Below are 22,748 nucleotides of genomic sequence, written 5' to 3'. Positions count from 1 at the left end.
ACAGACTTAGCACAGTGCCAGGAATATAATATATTTAAATAAAATTGAATTTATGCTCTTAATAATGTCGGAGTTTAAAGTATGCAATCCTATGTCTCCAACCCTTTTTGCAGTTGTGTGTCACTGTCATTTCCTTTTCGTATATAATCTCTTCTTTTAAAAGTCCTATACTTGCTTTCAAAATACCTACTTTTAACATTAACTAAAATTAAGGTTAATTACACTTGGTGGATTTTTGAGAATCTAACAAACACTATATGAGAGAACTGGGTCATCACAAAACAGAGTTAAAAATATTAGTAAAACACATACACATTTATTTTTAAGAGGTAGAGTGGTATAGTGAGAAGAGCCCTGTACTGGGAATCATGAAACACAGGTCCTGGTATTGCCTTCTCCGGAAATCAGATGCTTGAGTTTATGAATGTATGTATGGGAATAAAACAATCCCTGGGCCCAGCACCTTTACAAGATTCTCATGGAGAATATAAGAGACAACACACAGAAAATGCTTGGTAAACAGTACATTGATGTCCAGGTGTCAATGACTGTTGCTCTTACAAATACCATCACCTAAACTAGTGATGGCAGGACCAACAGGTCATTTCAAGTAATTTTATTTTCCTGTTTTTGTACCTCTCTTATTTTTGGACTGTCCCTACTACATTTAACTAGTTGGTCCTCATCCCAAACTGAGGTATTTGGAAATATTACCACTGCCTAAAGAAGTGTAAAAGTTATGCCAAAAGGAGGAAGAATCTCAAACTTTTGAGAGTTAGTAGTATGCTGTTAACCTAGCTCTCAAGGGGAAGGAGGTTGAGTAGGATGAAAACAAACTCTGATTTGTAGAGTTAGCCAATTTCTGTGTGTAAATACTACCCCTGGGGCCAGTTTCAAGCTGCCCTCGTAATGTCGCTGACCACAGAGTTAGGAAGAGACTCACATACCTGGCTCTTGCAAGCAGGAGGGAGCCAAGTCCAGCACACACACACCGTGGTCCTGGATCAGATGGGTGTGTTCAAGGTGATGGCTTCAGGATACCCGTTCACAGAGGAACCTACTGCGAACAAAGGCATGGACAGAAATATACAGCTCTACTTCAGTTGATGATCTTTTGGGTCTTTGACTGTCGCTACAATACCTATTTATGGTCTCTAATGGAGCATTTAAATTCATTCTTTTGGGTATTAATTCTAAACTCTCCCCAAGAGACCCTGGCTTGGCCCAGCCTCGTAGCCTATGGCAGCCAGTTGTCTCCAGGAGGAATCCTCTGCTCTTATTCTGTCCCCTCCAAATGCAGCCCACCATTCTGGCCACAAGTGTCCTACATTCTAGCTATGTGGACCCTGTTCCTCTCCACTGTCCCTCTCCCCAAGGGTACAAGATTCAGACAAGTATAACCATGGTCCCGTCCATTGTGAGTTAATATTAAATGCTGCCGCACTAGGCTGCTGAGTATTAGAGTGGAGAAGAATGAACGTCTAAAAGGTTATTCTGGGGCTAAAATTTTAGATTCATTTTAATAACAGGTAAACTGAGACCTCAGGATTTAAACAAACAGTTACTGTTTGTTATACACACACACACACAATCCAGAAATATATTTAATGTTTACTTGGCACATCTTATGTAGAAGATAAGGACTGTTTGCTTTGGACGCCCCTAGTAAATCTTATGGAGGCACTGAACTACAAAGGGGAGCCAACCTGTGTACACACACACACACACACACACACACACACATTTATTAATTTATTTACCTACTTATTTTCTGCCTTGTTTCAGAAAGGATTTAAAGTGTCAGAAAGAATTTAAGGTTAGCCGTTGAATGGCCAAACAATTATACAGTCTTGGTTCACAGGGCTCCTAACTAAAGAACTAGGAAATAGCAGATTATTTGTACAGGAAGACAGCAAAAGAGTGCTTGCTGCGCACCGAAATCATGATTATCCTTAATTTTATGATCTTATGTCTGTTTTTTTGTTTGATTCTATGTTACTGCCTAGAACCCCAGGGAGGTTCGTTTGATAGAAAATATTTGATAAACAAGGATTTAAAACTCCTATTAGATGACATAGGAGAAAATCTAGATGGTCTTAGGTATGGTGACCCTTTTTATATACAACACCAAAGGCATGAATCATAACAGAAATAATTGATAAGCTTGACTTCATTAAAATTAAAAACTTCTGTTCTAAAAAGGAGAATGTCAAGAGAATGAGAAGATAAGTCATAGACATGGAGAAAATATTTGCAAAAGACATATCTGATAGAGGACTAGTATACAACGTATATAAAGAACACTTAAAACTCAACAATATGAAAACAAACAACCCAATTAAAAAAAGCACCAAGAACCTTAAGAGACACCTCACCAAAAAAGATATACAGATGGTAAATAAGCATTTGGAAAGATGCTCTATGTTATATGTCATTAGAGAAATACAAATTTAAACATCAATGAGATTTCACTACACACCTGTTAGAATGGCCAAACTCTGGAACATTGACAACACCAAATGCTTGTCAGGATACGGAGGAACAGGAACTCTCGTTCATTGCTGGTGTGAATGCAAAATGGTACAGCCATTTTGGAAGGCAGTTTGGAGGTTTCTTACATAACTAAACATACTCTTACTAAATGATCCAGTAATCACGCTCTTTGGTATTTACCCTAAGAATTTGAAAACTTACATTCACACAAAAGCTTACATATGGATATTTATAGTAGCTTTATTCATAGTTCAAAAGTTGGAAGGAAACAAGATGTCCTTCAGGAGGTCAACGAATAAATAAACTATGGTTTACCCAGTCAATGGAGTCTTATTCGGTGCTAAAAAGAAGTGAGCTATCTAGCCATGAAAGGACATAGAGGAAACTTCATCTTAAATGCATATTACTAAGTGAATGAAGCCAATCTGAAAAGGCTACACACTTTGTATGATTCCAACTATATGGCATTCTGGAAAAGGCAAAAAATATGGAGACAGTAAAAAAGGTCAGTGGTAGCCAGGGGTTGGTGGCAGAGGCAGAGGCATGAGGGAGGGATGAATAGGTAGAGCACAGAGGATTTTTAGGGCAATGAAAATACTCTGTTTGCCGCTGTATTGATGGATACATGTCATTATATATTTGTCCAAACCCATAGCATGTACAACAGAAATAGTCAAACCATAATGTGAACTGTCAACTTTGGGTAATTATGATGGGTCAGTACAGTTCATCAGTTGTAACAAATGTACCACTCTTGTGGGAAATGAGGGATATGGATAAAGGGAAAGGCTATGCATGTGTGGAGGCAGGAAGTATATTGGAAATCTCAGTTCCTTCCCCTCAATTTGCTGTAAACCTAAAACTGCTCTAAAAAAATAAAATCTTAATTTAAAAAATTAACATAGTTAAGACATTAATAACATCCAGTAGGCTTTGAAAAATCTGCAATCTCACATTCACTATTAATGCAAAATACATTCAGTGAATTACCATTGAGGTTCATCTAAATTCTTGAATTCTATGAATTTAATTCTAATAATGAGATCAGACAACTTATGGCATCTTCTTGCTCACCCACGAAATGTGACCATGTTGGAAGCATTAAAAGACTAAAACTTAGTCTAGAATGCTACTCTGATGGCAAAATGATGTCTGTGTTACATATCTGGTTAGAAGAGAAGACTATTGTCCAGTTCTTCACAGATAGTATAAAGGTAAATAGCAGGAAAATTATTTTCTTTCTGTTTAAACAGCCACATTCCAACTCAGTCACAGAATATAATCATACCCAAGAGTGAATCTGGTGTGAAGGCTCTTGTCCAGCACAGCTACTCTCCAACTCTAGTCTCAAACATTGCTGGGAGTCTCACCTACTCTTCTTCCAAGTGGGCTTGCAGATACCAAAATTAGTCTGTAAGATGAGTTCCTTGCCCTGGAATCTTCAGAAGTCCTGGATCCAAAGGGACCTGGGGACTGAGGAAGAATCAGGTGGTCTTCAGCTTAGGTTAGGTCTCCTTTTATTAGGCAGGTAAAGATAAGAGGTTGAAGTGATGTAGAGGTGAGGATAGAGGTGAGGAGCAGTGCAGAAGAGTAGAAGAAGCTCAGGATATGGTCTCAGGAGCCTGGAGTTAGAATCCAGCCCATCCTGCTCTGTGCTTTCTTGGCTTCCTATGAGAAACTCTATTGAAGGGCTGATGACATTGAACTCTATAAAACAATTTAACCTACCTTTCTCCACCACTTTATTGTGAGCCTTTTGCAACATAAACAATATCTTTATCCTCCCAACTTTTAATTTTGAGTAATTTTACAGCTATAGAAAAGTTGATGAAAGAATAGTACAATGTCTATGTATTTTTCACTAGATTTACTAATTGTTAACGTGTTGCCATGTTAATGTTATCCCTCTCTTACTACATATTATCTATATACTCAATTTTCTTCTCAACCATTTGAAAGTAAGTTGCAGACATTATGATACTTCACCTTTAAGTATTCATTTTTTTTCTTTAAAGACCCAGACATCCTCAGGTCCACAATGCCTTTACCAGAAACAAGAAATTTAACATATATTCAGTAATCTCTTCTAGTATACAACCCATATTTACATTTCCTGAATTGTCTCAAAAACGTCCCGTATTGCTTTTTTTTTTTTCTAAATTCAAGAGTCAATCAAGATTGCCATGTTTCTTTAGTCTCATTTAATACAGTGGAGAGCTCCTACCTTTTATTTTTTCTTTCATGACATTAATGTTTCTGGAAATTCCAGGGCAGGTGTCTTGTAGAATATTCCACATGATGGGACTTTTTATTTGCTTCCTCATGATTAGTTTCAGAGTATACATTTTGGGGGGGAAATTGGCAATCTTGGAACTTTCTGGCACTTAATTGTTTAAAGCACCTTTCTCCCTCTGTAACAAAGAAGGAGTCTGTGGGTGATACTTTGAGGCCATGGGAATATCTTTTCCTAACAACCTTTCACCCAGTAGCTTCAGCATACATTCATGATTCTTGCCTGTGTTCATTGTTATATTGAGGGATGCAATGGTGATTTGAAAAAAATATATATATGTGTATATATGTATATATATATCATTCTACTCCTGTTAACTAGCATTCTCCTTTAAAGAAGACTTTTGCACCACTCCCCTTCTCTAGGATTCTCTCTCTCTCTCTTTCTTCCGTCCCTCCCACCACCTGTCTGTCCCCTCCTCCACCTGTGACAGAGTATCACTATAGACTCAAGGATTTTATTTTATTCAATGCCTTTTAATCTAGCGCCATCATTATTATATTTGATGCCTAAATTATCTCAAATTTGGCCACTGGGAGCCCTTCCAAGACAGCAGTGGTGTCCTTCTGACGAGCCCCATTAATCCTTCAGCACTTCCCTGTTTTGTGGGGCAACAAGATGTCCAGGGACTCTTTGTACTTTCCCTGCCCCAGACCTGGGGTCACCCACTTTTTTCTAAGGAGTTCTGGTTCCTTTTAGTGATAAGTGGTATTTAGAAATTAAGACTGGGATGTCATTGCTTTGGGGGTAAAATGAAGTAATTGATGTGAGAGTACATAGTAAAAAATGTGAAGTACCACACTATCATGATTGTTACTCATGTCATCAAACAAGCATTCAGTTATTTGGAGCAGTGCTAAATAGTGGCCCCAGTATGAGTCTTTCTGTGTTTAGAGGATAATTAGGAGACACAGGACACGTGGGAAGCAGGGAGAGAAATAAGCTAGCTTTGTCAGATGCAATGTGAATCCTTGTCTTACAGCTTTAGGATAGTAAATAGAACAGAAGAAAAGACTGTTGACTGTGTTCTCACCTTTTCCTGAGGTTGCTTTGTTATTTAGTTCTTCAGATAGAAAAGCATAAAGCATTTTATTTTGTGGATCAGTTGTAATCTTTTTGAAAACTGAAACATTCATCTGAAAAATGATGAGACATAAATGTGTATTTCTTCTGCTTTTACCTTTCTTGCATTTATTTAGTAGGTTCCGAAAGAACAGTGTAGTTTAAAGAATTCTGAGATTTTTTAAAACTTGCGAATATATGACTTTTTTTCCCCAGTGGATGTCGTACCTATGTCATGTTTGAGTTAGTGCGGTGGCATCTTTGAGTTTCGTTGTGGGCAAATAGATTGGTGAGGGTTTTGCTTTTTATGACTTTATTACAAATAAAGAGCATGCCTACTTGTCTATAATTTCATTTTTATGATTCATACCAGAAATACCGTTTGGTTCAATTTCCAGGCTTTCCAGCTTGTGCTGCATCTCTTTATACTCTCAAATTAAAGCTTTTTTATGACTATCTCCTGTGAGATCATACATTATGATAAATTGGACAGAGGACAGAGATCGGTAAACAGGTGACACTTAGCATCTCATTAATTTCAGGGAAGGAATGCAGAATAGCCCAGATGTCCAGGAAACAGCAATTCTTTTCTTTTTAACTTTTCCAGGACTATTTCTTTTGACAGTGGTGGGAGGGAGGGATGAGGATGGAGTAAGGAAGATGTACACAGAGACCCAATGATTTTACAAGTTCTCTTTTCAGAGGAAGCCAGGCTAAAGATGGCGAAGAACAAAGGAGATGTGATTATACGCTCTATGTTGGAATGTCCTTTACTTCTCTATTTTTGGTTTTGCATAAAATTCAGATGAAGGGATGTTGAATGCCTGTGTGTTTGTTGGGCACGCTGAGCTAAGTGAGGAAAGTGATTGGGTTTGGTAGTGCTCTGTTTGAACTGTTTCAAGAATTCCCCATTTCCCAATAGTGAACAGAATGGGCTACTCCCATCAAGAATTCAAAACATAGGCAGAAAAATTTAGGCTGATGGTGAAACTCATGCTAGATCATCTGGTTCATGGAGGCTCTTCAGTTTACTAGCAGTTTGTCCTTGAGGAAGTTATCTTAACCCCTCTGTGTCTCAGCTTGCCTCCTTATAAAATGGAAGTAATAAAAGATTTTCTTTGTAAGGTCCTATTAGTATGTGTGAGGTGCTTACTACAGTGTAGGCAAATACTAAGCACCCAGCAAACATTAGCTCTTACTGTTATTATTTACATTTGCCTAAATAGAAATATTAAGAAAATAATATCACTTCTCATCAACATTAGAAAAATTTAAAACAATCCAGTCAACAAATGAATCAAATAATCTTCAAACAATCCTCCTTCAGAGGCCATCTGAATCAAGTTTAGGATTAAGGACACCCCCATCCCCTGCCATCCTCCCATGCCAGCTTCCCCATCCAAACCCAGAATAGTTCTCTAGCTCACAGTGGAATCTCTTGGCCTCTTTCAAACTAAATCAACAGTGGAACTCCCAAGCTCTGAAATCAGTTCCAAGCTCTACAGACCAAGTTAATATTAACATGGGTATGAGCTGTGCTGTCCCCAAATCCCGGATAGAGGTTTTGGTCTTTAATCAAGATAAAACCGTGAAGCTAAAGTAACATTGCACTCATCTGACATAAACAGGTTTTTTATTCATCTTATAGTTACTTTGTACTTGAAAGAGTAAGCTTTCTTCTGTGGCTGTCAGTTTACAGGCATCAGGAGCAAAACTTGTAGAAATACAGCAAGAATGGTGAAGACAACGTTAGAATTTTATGAGCAATATTTGCAGATTTTATTTAAAGTGTATGTCATAAATCCAGTCTTGGAATCCTCTTTGTATCCTCATTTGACTCTTAATAGTCAGTGTGAAATGAAAGTTAGTTCATCTTAAAATGTCCTTGATTAGAGCAATTTTTTTTTTTCTGGATGCTACCTGGCATTACTGATTGTAGCTAGTAAAGAAGGAATAATAGGAAAGGAAACATGAATAAAAAAAATAAAAGGAAACAATAAAATGTCATGTTTTTTAAAAAATGAATTTCCTAATTTTAATATAATCTTTAGTTAGAGAAGATATTGTGGTAATGCACTGTGCTTGTTCTTGGCACAAGTTCATATTCACACATAATTTGACCCCTCACCCCTCTTTTCACAGAACTCCTGTTGGCTTCATTGGCATAAGAGACGAAATACCTTTACATTTGGTGGCAATTATCCTATTTTTTTTCAATCCTCTGTCGTGGTGTTTTTTCATAACCTTTTGTTTGTTGTTGCTGGTGGCAGTGGTGGTAATGTGAACCCCAGGGGCAAAGAATTGAGCTCTTCATAGTCTTTATCTTGGGGGCACCTGATCATCAGAACATGGCAGTCCCTATTCTTGCTTCACAATATTAAAATTTTTCCCTTTTACCTCTGACCTCCACTTCTGTTTCCCTCTCCCCATATACCCTCATTGCAACATGCTTGATGTACATCTATCCTTGGTAGAGATGCCATTCTGCTTATGCCTTTTCCATTCAATACTGTCATACATCCACCTAGTTCAAAGCTTCCAACAGCTGTGCAGGACTCCAGACCACCTTCTACCACCTTTGACTTGTTCTTACCCCTCACTGTAAGCACCGCAGTGTCTTCAATGCCCGGCATCAGAAACACCGAGTTGAGGTACCTCACACAGGTTCACCACTTGACCAGTCCACTTGTAATTGGGCCTCAAGAATACTTTCACCATTTTCTTTTGTCTGTTATTAAATCCAGACTTTAAAAATTATTTTACATTGATGGTGTCGTAATACGCTGGCTGGATAACGTATATTGGGGGGAATTGCAAACTCCATGGAAAATGTCTTTAAATTACTCTGTAGAATGAGCTGTATGTGGTTTTCCTTTCATCACCTATTTCTAGGCATGATTTATAAATTCTTAAAAATATCAGTCACTGGTAGTACTTTTTAAACCATAGGGGTTTTTTTCTTACATTTGTCATATAATTTTGTGACCTTCCTCTCTGGAGCCTTTAGCTCTTTGTTTACTAAGTTACTTAGAAAGTGTAACAGGAAGTTGTAAATCCATCCTCACTAGTACAAAACATGTGTCCTATGCTAAAGGGTATCATTTATTAATGAAATATGCAGTCTTTAAACAAAGGGTGAATTGAAGATTGTTTTCTCCTATTATTTGACTATGTGCAGTATCAGGGATTCTAAATCAAAATGCTATCTTTGGATCTCTTGTCTCTGTGAACAGGTGTTAAAAGGAAAATTACTCCGAGCAAAGATATTTTATGTAAGTAATCAAGCATTTAACCTAAAGAAGCATGCAGGCAGCCAATCAATAGTGAGGAAATGCTCTTTGTCTGTTTTTCACTCTCCCTCACTCAGAGACAGACTGTTCACCTCCAGGCCATAGGCATATTGAAGGTGACATTCTCTCTTTCCAAGATAATCCTCACGATAGGATGCATTTAATTTATGCTGTTGATGAGACTGAACTGAACTGATTTGCATATCATCAATACATGTAAATCCTGAGTAGAGGGCCAGCCATCCAAATTAAAATATTCCCTGTCAGGGACTTGCTGTGTCTAGCAAATTCTGGAGTAAAGCTAATTGCAAGTCGTTGGTGAATATAGATGCTGTTCAAGATTTATAAGACTGCATTGGAGGGCACATGAAACTTAAGATTTCTTTAGAACAATGTGTCTGTTTAAAACTACTCTTGTTCAGACTCAGCTGGGCATTCAGTAATGCCAGCCATTGAATGAGATCTTTCAAGTGCCTCAGCCCGCCTCACCTGTCAGACTGGCTCACTGGTTTATAATTGAAACCCTGTTTGCTTCCAAAGCTTGATCCTCTAACCCTTCTCTACCCTTCTCACATATTCTTACTTTTCCCCTTTTGATCTGAGCGTCTTAACTTTCCTAACACACATCATAATTTTTCATTTACTTTTTTTCTTCAGGTGATACATATAGCACTGGGTCCATCTTAGCATTTCTATGCTATTTTATCGTCTTCACTTTTCCCCAATTGTAAAAATAAGTTTCTCTTTCATTGCACTTGGCTTTTAATGGAATGTCCTGACTGCCAGTTTCTCAAGGTTTCCCTTTGTGCAGTCTTTGTTCATTTAACACAGCTTTCACATCCCCTTCTCTCATCAGCCAATCAATCAATCATACATTTTATTGAGCAGCTCCAAATTAACATATGAAGTAATAAGAAAATTATTATCAGCCTTTGCTATCTAGAAAAACATGTCATTTAGGCACCTTCTGCTTTTTTCTTGTATGGCATCTATGTGCCCACAGGTGTTTCAGCAGAAGGTGTCTATAAGCTGGGCACTCTATTCCCTTTTCTTTATTTCTTTAGTTCTACTGGGTTCAAAATAAATAGATACCGTGCTGTAGTACTCTGTACAGTGATCACAATAACCACATGTTTTTCTCCCCATCTCCAATTCCACTTTTTTCTAAGTCAACATCCACAAAACGAATTAATATTATTTATTGTGCACCCGTGCAGGAAGAGTCACTAGATATTATAGAAAGAAAATGGTGTAAAACGCATGGAGTCTGCCCTCAACTATCTTGAAACCGCAGGACCTTGGTAGAAAGTTTGTTTAAATAATTCCTTAAATATTTTCCTGTTTCCTTGACCATGCTCCCCCTGACTTTGGGGTAAAAGGAGAAGGAAGAGTTGGGAAGGGGTAGGCAAAACATAAAGAATTAGAAAGGAAGGAAAAAAAACAATAAGAATGTGGCAGTTTAAGAAAAAAAAGTTAGGGGTCTTAGGGATGTGGAAATTTCTCTCCCAGACACATTTGTTGGCCCAGGTATTTACAATGGCTACCTTTGCAAACAGCATATTGTCACAATCCACTTGAAAAATAAGTCATAGTAGATGGAAAACGTCTAGAAAAAAAATCTTGAGTTATTTTTTCTGGAGTATTAAATAAAACACTCTTATTTCTTCAATTATAGGTTTGCTATTAGAAGCAAAAGAGGGAAAAAAAGCCACAAAACTATGGAAAAATGATAGTATAAATATAATGTAATTTCAAACATTGCTATATAGGATCCTTCCCACATGAACTGTTTCTAGCCAACTTGATGGTACAGTTGGGAAAGAATATTCATTTATAGACATTGATCATGTATAATATTTCCTTTGAAATTAAAAGTCAGTATGTCTTTCGTAGCTTAGAAATCTGATGATAGGATGAAACATAAAAGTGCCCCCACTCTACATTACAGTTCTTTCTTTTCACACAGGGATTTGGTATCCATCATTATATTTTTTGGTTCCAATCAATAGGAGGATTTAGGACCTTAGTGCACTTTTAGATATACCATTGAACGTATTCTAAACAGTCAAAGTGTATGTAGTTCTGACAAGCTGTTTTATTTAACCTATGTGTAACTACATACCCAAGTCCCTTAATTCTCTCCTCCCATCTCTAATGTACCCCTGGTACAAGGACTAGAGGAAGAGGAATGACAGGGACTAAGAAATTTCATATGTATTTCTTGTTGGCGATCACCTTAACATCTACTCTCTCCTAAACAGCAGGGAGAATAAGTATGGACTTCATGAATTTTCAGAATGTGGATTTTGGCTGTTCACGAAATAAATTCCTGTAATATATACATTTTCAGAAATCATTTCACATATGACATTGCATTTATTAAACCATCACAGCAGACGTTTTATGATTTGAACTGGAAATACTAAACACTGCAAAAAACAAATGCTGTAGGAGCTTGCAGAATTTAAACCTTTTCAGAATAATCTAGTGATGTTCAGGTTAAAGACTGCCTAACTCAGATGGATTGGCCCTAGCTTACCTCTCAATTACTGCTAGTTCTCCAGTTCTCTGAGGTTGCTGAGTATTGAAGGAATGACAAAGATTTAGAATATTGAGGTAACAGTCTTCACAGCTTAGAGAGCAGTAAACAAAATAGCTCCTTTTAGCAGTTTTCAAAAACAAATCAGGATTTTAGATCTAATGTCAAGCAACGCAGCATTTGATTTTGCAGCATCTGATTTTGTGTCCTTATCCAGTCTTCCATTAAACTGTAATGGTCCCACTTGTGGAGACATTAGATAAAATGAAGGTTCATCTCCTGCTTCCAGGAAGATCCGCCAAGCAATTCATAATTCCTGAAGATGATTCTGCTTGACTGACCGTTAAATTACAATTTTATTAAGTGAGAATTCCTCAACACTAATTCTTACAATTTTCTTTCATGGCTTGCCCATTTCTCCAGTAAATATGGTTTCCCCACAGGCTGGTTGTATCTCCAGTAGTGAAAGGAAGCAGTTTGTATCAACTTTTAGGTAATTGGAAAGATGAAGATAAATATGCAAGTTATAAGTAAGGATTCACAAGCAAAAAAATTGCTAGAAGAATTTTTGTACAAATCAATAATAAACACATAGATAATAAATATTTTTAAACATCTGAAGTAAAAGGAGAGATGTGCTCAGAATGGCTATAAATGTGCCAAAGATGAAAAGCCTAAAACTTGTATATTTGTTAACCAAGACATAAACTAAATGAAATACTTAAAAGCATGAGTTTTGTCTAGTGATTTCTGAAACTGAATGTACTCCACTGATGAGCTCAGAATTCAGAAATTTTAGGAAGTAATTCATGCTTTTTACATGAGTTTTAGTGTTATAATTTTAATTATTTATTCATATAGGCGTGAGCTCAATGAATATTTATTGTGTACCAGTTATGTACCAGGCCCAGTTCTAGGTACCTAGGATACGTTAGTGAACAGAACGGGCAAAGAGTTTGCCTTCATGGAGATTACAAGTGAATGAGGAGAGAAGACAATAAAGAATAAACATAAGTAAATTACATAGTATATTAGACAATGATAAGTATTGTACAAAATAGGATAAAGGAGGTTAAGAATGGAAATTGCATAGGGAGGGTGGGAGGGAGATGCAAGAGGGAGGAGATATGGGGATATATGTACACATATAGCTGATTCACTTTGTTATACAGCAGAAACTAACACACCATTGTAAAGCAATTATACTCCAATAAAGATGTTTAAAAATTTTTTTTAATTATAAAAATAGAAAGAATGGAAATTGCAGACTGCAGTATTAAATAGGATGGTTAGGTTAAGCGTCCTTGAGAAGATAATGTTTGAGGAAAGGCTTGAGGGAGGGAATGGAGTTATTTGGAAGAAAAGTGTCCACAGCCAAAATCTGACTAAATAAATTCAATTTAAATAAGGCAGGCATTATATAATATGGTGTTGATATAATGTTCTCTGATGTAACCTTTAAGATTCACCATGGTATTTGATTATTTCTAACTTGATATAATGAAATGAGGGTAGTGACTGACTAGGTGAGACAGGTATTTTTTTATTATAATCTATGCTTCTTAGACATAGGTTAATTGCAACAAGATGTTTAAAAACATACACAATAAACTCAAATTGTCAAACAATGAAGTTTTTTAAAAACACATGAGCATGTATCCCATGCATGTGGCTCTGTATACTCTTCCAAGAATAGACCAGATAGTAGTAAATAAAATTACCATGTCTTCCTCAGCTATAGGAATGTTTGTGTTCACACTATACATCATTTAAGTATGAACTGATGGAATTTGAAATAATCCTGAAAGTAAAAATTCTTGTTTCTGCTACTATCTTTTTCATGCACACCTAGAGCAATACATAGTCTGTCTTAAGTACCTGTCCTATAAAAATGGAAAAGTCTTAATTCTATGTTTAATTTATCTCTCCTATTCTGATACCTTAGAAGTGTTAAGCTGAATTACAACCTAATTAGCTCAGAAGTCCAGGGACTGAATTTCTGCGCCACCACTTACCAGCTGTGTGTCCTTAGCATTTAACTAAACCTAATTGGACCTGTTTCCTCAACTGCGAAAAGGAGGTTCCTAACAGAGTTGTTGAATAAAATAATGTGTTCAAAGAGGTTGGCACATTATAGGAACTTAATAATTTATATGAGAAGCATATCTTATGCCTTTTTAATTGGTCAATACCAGAATAACTGACTATACACAACTGAAGACCAGCCAGAGGTCATATATAATACCAGGCATTATAGCATCACAGTGATTTTTTTTTTTTTTTGATATCATGGTGATTCAGAGGAAGGAAAGAGCTTTGTGGCACTGTATCCTGGGAGAGTTCTGGAAGCTATTATAAAAGAGGACAGGACTTTAAATGGACTAAAAAGGAAGCATAAGATGGGGGTTGGAGAAAAAACAGTAGACTATTGCTGCAATAAACTATTGGTTATGGTGGGCACTAATGGGCAAGGTATGAAAGCCCTAGCTGGGAAACTGATATGACCAAAGGCTTCAAGGACGTAAGGAAAAAGTACCTCCATTATCCTCTCCTAAAGTGCTTAAGAAATTCAGACTAGTACACTTAAGGAACAAAACCAAGAGTCTTCCAGAAGAGCCACAGGGGTGAGCTAACTGAATTTGGGATCAGGGGATTCATAAAGATCAGGACCTGAGATGAAGCAGATATACCAGAGTGGCAGAGACATCGTGTCTCATCAAAGTGAGAAAAAGAACTGTGAACTTAGATTTCTGTTTACTTCTGTGTACCACTCAGTATAATTGAAGTTCCTTGAGGAGGAATGTTGTTCTCTTTTTTTCCCATACGTAGAACCTATCAGTTTTCTGAAATATATGTGTGTGTGCCATTAAAATTGGTTAAATGAGCTGACAAAGGGTGCTAGACTCATTCTCGTTGATTGAACCAGGTATCTCCAAATATTAAATGACTCCCGAGGAGTATCAAATATGTTTGGAAGCTGAGCTAATTTTTAAACTGACCAAGACCACTATGTGTGCTTTATGAGGTCTTGATAAAATGATTCATGTTTCAAGAAATGATAGTCTTGTGCATCGTTTTTTATGCTCAGAAGTGAACAATAGAGGACAGCATATTAAAACAAAACATTTGCTTTGAAAAATAACCTTCATGTCCAAAATCACTGAAGAAAAAAATAGACGTTTAATAGAAAGATCATATTTAAAAGGATACTTTTGAGGGGAAAAGAATCCTAACCACTATGTAGGATTCACTGAAACCTGAAATCTCTTGTAATTGTTACCTAGGGTAATCATATATTTTTTTTTACTGTGACTAATTTATTTTATAGATGACAACTGGGGACAGAGGGTAATAGTGGTGGCAGCAGCTGTATATTAAACATCAAAAAAGGCAATATGGCTCTACTTATCAATGAGTTAACCTAAAAGCAACGAGTCATAAGAACCGAATATCGAAAGAACATTTTATAAAGGAAATAAAAGCAGTAAAACATCAAGGTCAAAATCCTACTCACATTTTTTACTAAGTAGAACAGAAATACGCCCCCCAGTGGTTGCTTTGAGTGATTTTTTTTTTTTTTTTTTTTTTAATTTTGCAGCTTCATTATTTGGGTAACCCCAGGAAGGTTCACATTGTCTATAACTAGGAAGAACATTGGGAGGCTGATTCAATTCGATTGCCCAATTTCATGCTTGCAGAAAGAATGATGCCAGGGAGGATGGAGGGCCTAGTAAATGCTGATTAAGTTCAGGCTCTACAAGATAGGTTCACAAAAGGGCGATCATGCCAATCTGACTGCCAGACTGGAAATGAAAGAAAAGCAGTGACATAATTACCCCAGATTCTCCAGACGTCCAGTACAGTACAGCACAGCTATTAAACAAAGCTAGTCCTCGGATTAATTGCAATGCATAATTTTAAAGAGGAAGATCTCTGCTTTAACAAATAGAAGAAGGCTTAGAAAATCAAAGACAAAGGGTGTTTCTGGAATTTGTTGTGCTTGCAAACAGAATGGAAGAGAGCACATAAAGAAAGTCACTTGGTGAGAGAAGAAAAACAGGGGACCCAAACCAGGAACCTGGGATGGTGTCTCTGTTGGATCTCCTGTCAGTTTTGTGACCTTGGTCAGATTCCCTGGGCCTCAGCTTTCACAACTGTGAGTCAGAGGGTGTGGACTAGGTTCAGAGGTGTCCATGAATCCAGGAGAGGGTCAGAGGCAAGGAGTGTCAGGATCCATGTCATACAAAAGAACCAGACTTATGAAAGCACAATTAGCTGGTGATCAAAAAGTAGAGAAGAAAGGTGGCTGATAGAGAATGCAGATTCATCCTAATGCGTTTGAAATCTAATATAAAACTGATAGACAGTTGTTTCCAGAAAGAAGAAAATGAAGCATGTCATTCTGTCTCTGAATTTCCTCCACTGTAGTCTCCTTCCATCTTCTCTATCATCACCTTATTTTTTTTCCTACTTTCTGTTTCCGGTAACCATGGTGATGCTCCCTCCCAGCAGTCTTCTTCACAGCCGGCCCTTTTGGTACACATGGCATTTTGCTACATTCACTGATGCAGGGAGCTAAGAATGCTGTAAAAATTAATTTATTTATTAACATTTTCCCCATCCCTTTTGTCCAGGAAATAAATGCAGGGAATTATTCCATACTTAACCTCCCTACATAAGGGGCACTGTAAAACTGGGATATCAACTGTTACTTTCAGTTACTAACATAAAGGGGATACTGATTATGTCAGAGATTCAATTCCCTGTCTTGGTCCTCAGGGACTGTAAAGTCTCGATACTCAAGCTGGTTGCTACCTCTTTTTTGCTTTTTTATGTGAAGGGGATAAAATAGATTGCCCCCAGAAATCACACATCAACCCTGGTTTCCTAATCCTCTTTGTTTTTTGCTGCATTCTCCCTTGTAAGGAAACCATTGCCAAGTGCGTAATTATCACAGTTACAAGGGGATTGAATTTTCCATTAAAAAATATACATAAATATAAACATTTCTCTAATGAGCACAGTTATTTATTTGGAATATAAATAAGCAATATGTGATACTCAGTTTCAAAAAATATTGTAATTTTCTGCTAATGACAAAACCTCAAAAATCTCTGATGCCATGAATGCAGATAATAAAAATTCCCATAAACTATTTTGTCATGTCCAGTTTATGTAGCCCAACTTCTTTGTAATCCTATATGCCGGAAAATGGTTTCTCTATTTAAGCATGGTGTGTGTGTGTGTGTGTGTGTGTGTGTCTGGCATTAACACAAAGGAGAACAGATGATGACATTCATAGGCTTATAGACTCGACTCCTGGGGACACACTTGGATGGAGGCAATTAAGATGCCTGTCAGGCATTTGATACCAGAAGCCCCTATGCAAACCTCTAAATCATATGCCAGGGCTACATCTTATTGTCAGTGAATGATGGCGGAACTGGGTGGCTTGTCATCATTCTCGAAAATTCTGAGGCTAGTGAGCTCTCTCACCCTCTCCCACTCGCCTTATTTTCCTTTTCGCCACTGCGGGGACTTTTTCTAATTTGCAGCTTCCCTTTCCCCGACACACACAGACAGGAGCTGGTGGTTTGCAGACTGCGTCTGTCTGGAACTAGAGAGCCTGAGCCAGCCCGCGGAGATAATGCTAGGGGAGAAGGATTCTGCAGCAATTCTCAAAGGCTAGACTTGGGTGGTATCGCTGCATATGCTCTGGTAATGGTTTGGGTTTTTTTACATTTTATTTTGTTTTCTTTTTAATCCATTTTTCAAAGCATCTGCTATATGTGATCTCACAGTAAAATGCTTTTAAATTCCTTACTGGGCTTTCTAAAAATTCAAGTACTGCATTTTTTGTGCTACAGATCTCAAGACGTAGATTTATTATCTGGATATACGAATGCGTTTGCTTGCTGGTGAGTTACAGTTTTCAATATTTAGCTAATAAATCTATATATGAATTTTTTTCTTTTGTTTCGGTAGGTTCTTCAGCTTGTTGTCTCTAACCGAGGAAACATTGATTGGAAACTACTCATTCAGAAAAGTAAAAGGTACCACATGTTTTGTTTGGGTGTTTAAATGAGAGAAAATGAGGGAGGATTTGGAATGTTTTATTTAAATTAATCTCTCTATGGTTGGTCTTTTATCCTTAAGCCTACATTGATCATTGTCTATAGCATGTATGATTTGCTATGCCGAGAATGCCATTGTCCAAGGCTATTTTGATTCTAAGATGTCTAAAGAATTATGCTTTTTGTCTGTGCTGCAAGTTGTTAGCAAATATCAATATTTCTGGCTTTTTTAGGGATTTTTATCACTGTAACAGCTTTAAAAAATATCCAAAATTCTCTCTTAATGAAAAATTAAATAATTTGAATTTAAGAGAAATGTGCTAAGTAATGATTTTATCTGAGGGAATCCTGCTAGTAAGTGATATTTTTTAAATGGCTAAATAAAATGGCTTGCCCTTCCCAGGTAGAATGAGCACTAGAGACGAAAGCCCAGGGATGACTCAGTATTGTTGGGTTTTGCGAATAAAATATTGTAACTTCTTCACTGATGCTTTAGTCTTCAGCACTGTATATATTTAAAGGTTGAGGTTGTTCGTTATTGAAAGAACCGATTTTACATATGCTTTATTTAGCATTGACAGCATAAGAAAGTAATCTTTCATCTTGCCGTGAAAGCAGTTGAATCATTGATCCTGGGCCTTATGCCTTATGTGAAAAATATTAATCTTCAAATTCAACATCAGGATATATATTGATCGGAGATGCCAATTATGGGATTGTTAATTCTTTGTGATGATCTTTGACTTGAACATATGCTCATGTCAGTAAAACCAATATTTGTAATTTGCCTTTTAAAAAACAGAAGACATTTTCCACCTTGCTGAGAAGATCAATACATCTTTTAAGTCTTTCCTTGGCATTCACCTCGAGTATCAGTCCAAAATATTTTATGCAGTAAGGTTTGTTTTCTTAAATGTACTTAAAAAATGGCTAATGTTTAACAACTGATCTTGAAATACCAGAAGTATGCAAGTGTACACCTGTGAGTGTGAATATTTGTAGCAGTTGAAGGAGATGAACGCATTGTGCTTATTTAATTTTCTCCGCAATGTGTAATTATGAGAGCCTTAATTTATTCATTCCACAAGCACTTTTTAAGAGCCTTGCTGCGGTGGGTAGTTATTGTGGGAGAGAAGGAAGGTGCAGATGCCACTGTCACCCCCCCCTCTTCCAGAGTGTAGGCAGCGTCACATAATATTTTTGCACAGGAGAATGAATTCATTAAAATAAATCTGTGTGTTCTAAAAAAGGAAACTGCATTATTTCAGATATTGAACAAAATCTAATAGGCTAGTCTCAGAGATATGTGAAATAGATTGTGTTTTTTTCCTCAGAAATTTCTCAGTGGAATCATGTATGAAATTTCCAAACAGGACTTACTATTCCTCTTGGATACTATAAAACCCTTAGGACCATTCTCTCTTTTTAGGTTTCACTCAGAGTAAGTGAAAACATTTCATATTTGGTAATATATATATATATATATATATATATATATATATATATATATATTTGGTATTTTACCATCTAACTAAATTTCTACAGGATATATTTCAGGTGAGAAACTGTTTGTTTCCTGATCTTCAGACTCATTTAGCAACTCACTATATTAATTTTGAACTTTGGGGTATTTACGTGAATTGGAAAAGGATGAAGCTGTTATTTAACCACTAAAAAATGTATTCAGTATATTGTCAATAGGCATTAATCAGCTTTGTTACGATTTATCTGGGTATTAGAGAAGTGGCATATTACCTCATCAAAAGTTTCTTGATTCCTAGATTTTCTAGGACCATTTTAAAATTCATCTTGTGGTTTGTTAATAGATTTTGTGTAATAAATCAGGGTTTATTCAAATAGTCTGTTACATTGTCAAATCAAAATAGAATTTGGCTATTGGACTCTCAGAGAGTCAGGGACCTGTATCATGGTTTTTCTAATCAATATCATCTTGACATTAGTTAATTCCTTTACTGATTTTTTTCACTGAAATCTTCAGCATATAGAATAGTCCCTGGACAACAGCAGGAGTTCAGTAAATATTTATTTAATTATTTGATGGATAAATGACTTTGTCGATATTTCCCCCCATTACTTTTTTGTTCTTGTTTTTCATGAGATTACAGACTCTAAAACAGACATTTGGTCCATTTTTTTTCAGTTACCCCAAATATTCATTATATGTTTCTAATTAATCAAAATTAATTAGATAATTAATATCAGGTAGAAAATCAGGCAAACCACGTGCCAAAATTTCTTCAGGCTGTATGCAAAAGGGTTTTTCTGGTCTTAGGTTAAGATGGAAAGAATTTTTGAAATGTCCCCTTTCACTTTCACCAGCTAAGGGAAAGACGCCAAACTGCAGTATGAGTTTTGCCTTATGGACGCTTCCTAAATACTACTCCCAGGCTTGGCATTGTTTACTGCTCTTCATGCCTTCAGCCAAAATTTTGCTGCAGCAGACGGGGCGGGGAGGCTGTTCTCTTTCTCTCTCAATGTAATACTAGGAATGATGTCATAATCTTCTTAAACGCTTCGTTGCTTATTATGGACTACTAAGTATGACATCATTTTATATATATATGCTTATATACATATATATAATCTGTAAGGAAACTTCTAGAATCATAATAGCTTTAGGGAATGCTATTCTTGTCATTTTTATTAATAAAACTATAATTTTTGTTATTAACTATGTGCTAGATAATATCCTAACATACGTTACTACATTTTAACTCTCTCTACAATCCGGGGAGATGGGTATGGTCTCCATATTATGAATGAACTGAGATTCCAATTGGACAGTCAACGCAAGTCTGGCCCAAAGGCCTTCATATTAATCACAGAATACTACATTTTTTTCTAGTAGATTTTTTGGCTCATAATCATCATTTTAATGTTTTATTATACACATGAAATATATGTTACTGAAATAAGGTTAAAACAGTATGCTTGTAGATTCTTGTTTATATATATATAAGGTAGGAGTGAATACATCTTCAAATACTTAACTGTAATGTTCAAGCTCTGGTATATTTTATATTTTAAATATATATTTTATATTTAACCTGAGGATTTTTATTCTTGAAAGAAGAATGTCAGAGATAAATTAGTTTTGAAATAAGTGGATTCATAAAATATCTCCTATGTCATTACAATGAAGTCATATTACTGAATTGCATCATCTATATAAGAAAATTAGCCAGAAAATTCAAGTGCTAAATAGTATAACTGATGCCATATCTTGCAAAGGCTTTTATTTTTTTTAATTGAAATCATGGCCGAAGTTTCATACGGCCAAAATGGATAAAGAAGCAGAAAACAGTGTGAAAATGCGCATGCGCCCTTAAAGTACAACTCACTAACCCAGAAGAACAACTGAGGGCACTAACAATTACACAAATATGTATTAGGATGGTCTAAGGGAGTATATACAAGAGAACACCTTCTGAGCTCAGCTGGGTGCAGCAGATTAAAACCAGGAAGTAGCACCCAGGCTCATTGCAGGGCAGGATTACTAACAGTTGAGAAGACTCAACAGTGGAGGATGAGTCTTTTGGGGTGGAACTTAGGGATGAACAGAAATATTCAAGGGAGAGATAATGCCTGGAGGAGCTCTGAGAAGAACAAACGACATTAGCAAAGGATCCAAAGGAAGTGAACATGCAAGAAAAGCATAGACTGATCCCATTTATATTCTGGAATGCAGGGCAAAAGAAGGGGATTCTTAGAAGATAAGGATGGAAATATACGTGAATACTGTTAGGTTGTACCATGCCTAATATTCCTAATATTAGGAATGCCTAATATTCTACCCTTTTTGAACTACAAAATGAAAATTTCATTCAGTTCAACCTAATACAGTGAAAGAGGACTGTAAATGCCAAGTTGAGGAGTTCTTTTCAGTATTCACTGAAAATCTATTGACTGTATTCTGGATAGGAGACCTCAATTACCTACACTGTGTTTTCACAGGACTTATTTTATAGCTCTGTATATGACAGGGTTGTGTGTGAGAGCATATTGAAGAAAGCGTCACTTTGGAAGCTGTCATAGGATAATCCAGGAAAAAATAAAGGCTCAAAGAGGGTGTTGACAGTGGGCATTAAAAAAGAGGTCACGAAAGTGAAAGTTGTTTCCGAACTCAAATTTATACCCTGAGAATAGCAACCTCTTGATTGGTAGGAGGGATGAAAAGCAGAAGAACTCAATGGTGACTCTAACATTTGAATTTGACAGCTGGAAAAATCAGGGGAGAAAGGTAGGTAAAAGTTGCTTGAGGAAAGAGCCCCCCTTTTATCTTTATCATATCCCTAGTCTCTAGCAGATAGCCTAGCACGTAGTAGACAGCCAATACATGCTGAATGAATGAGTGAGAGAGTGAATAAAATGAAGAGGCCAGTTTAGGCCATGATGGCTGGATGTGGGTGGACTGGTCTAGTAGATTGCAGAACATGTAGATCCAAAGCTGAGAAGAGAAATTAGGGAAATAGGAAGTGGATGACATTATCAAGAAAGATGAGAAGAGGACCAGAGAGGAAATTCTTGTTAGCATTCACCTTTAGGATGCAGAATGAGGGATGGGTTGACAAAGTTCAAGGAAGATTTTTTTTTTTTTAAAGCAAAGAAAAAAGAAGATAGTTGAAGTAACAGAAAACAAGGCTAGAATGCAAATTCTCCAGAAAAATTGAAGAATGAGAATAAATAAAAGACTGCTGGATTTATTATTTATTTCAGTTATGTTTTCTGTTATGAAAACAATAAATCAACATTTTGTAAAGTTTATAAAATTAAGAAGAGTATAAGGAAGGAAATAGTAGCCATCCATAATTACACAATCCAGAGATTATGGTTAACATTTTCTAAACCTTTTAGCTTGTTTCTTTTCCTCTATTGCATTTAAATTTACATAATCAGGATCAGAACCATACAATTTGAATTCTGCCTTTTTTTCCACTCATCTCTTACAGCATTTTGCCACCTGCATAATGTTCTGT

At 36.5% G+C, this 22,748-nt stretch overlaps 1 protein-coding gene across 8 annotated transcripts in view; it reads left to right on the top strand.

Annotated features, from left to right (window-relative positions):
* The first annotated feature begins 17,009 nt into the window (after positions 1-17,009).
* MAP2 (microtubule associated protein 2) overlaps positions 17,010-22,748 on the top strand; it is a 145,940-nt gene continuing 140,201 nt past the window's right edge. For all 8 annotated transcript variants that reach the window (XM_060016187.1, XM_060016186.1, XM_060016185.1 and 5 more), the window contains exon 1: positions 17,010-17,730. The gene's annotated coding sequence lies outside the window, so the exon portion shown is untranslated. The remainder of the gene's footprint in view (positions 17,731-22,748) is intronic.

Source organism: Delphinus delphis, chromosome 7, assembly GCF_949987515.2.
Source record: "Delphinus delphis chromosome 7, mDelDel1.2, whole genome shotgun sequence".
Taxonomy (NCBI): domain Eukaryota; kingdom Metazoa; phylum Chordata; class Mammalia; order Artiodactyla; family Delphinidae; genus Delphinus; species Delphinus delphis.
The sequence above is the reverse complement of the archived record's forward strand: the minus strand, read 5'-3'. Positions and strand labels throughout refer to the sequence as shown.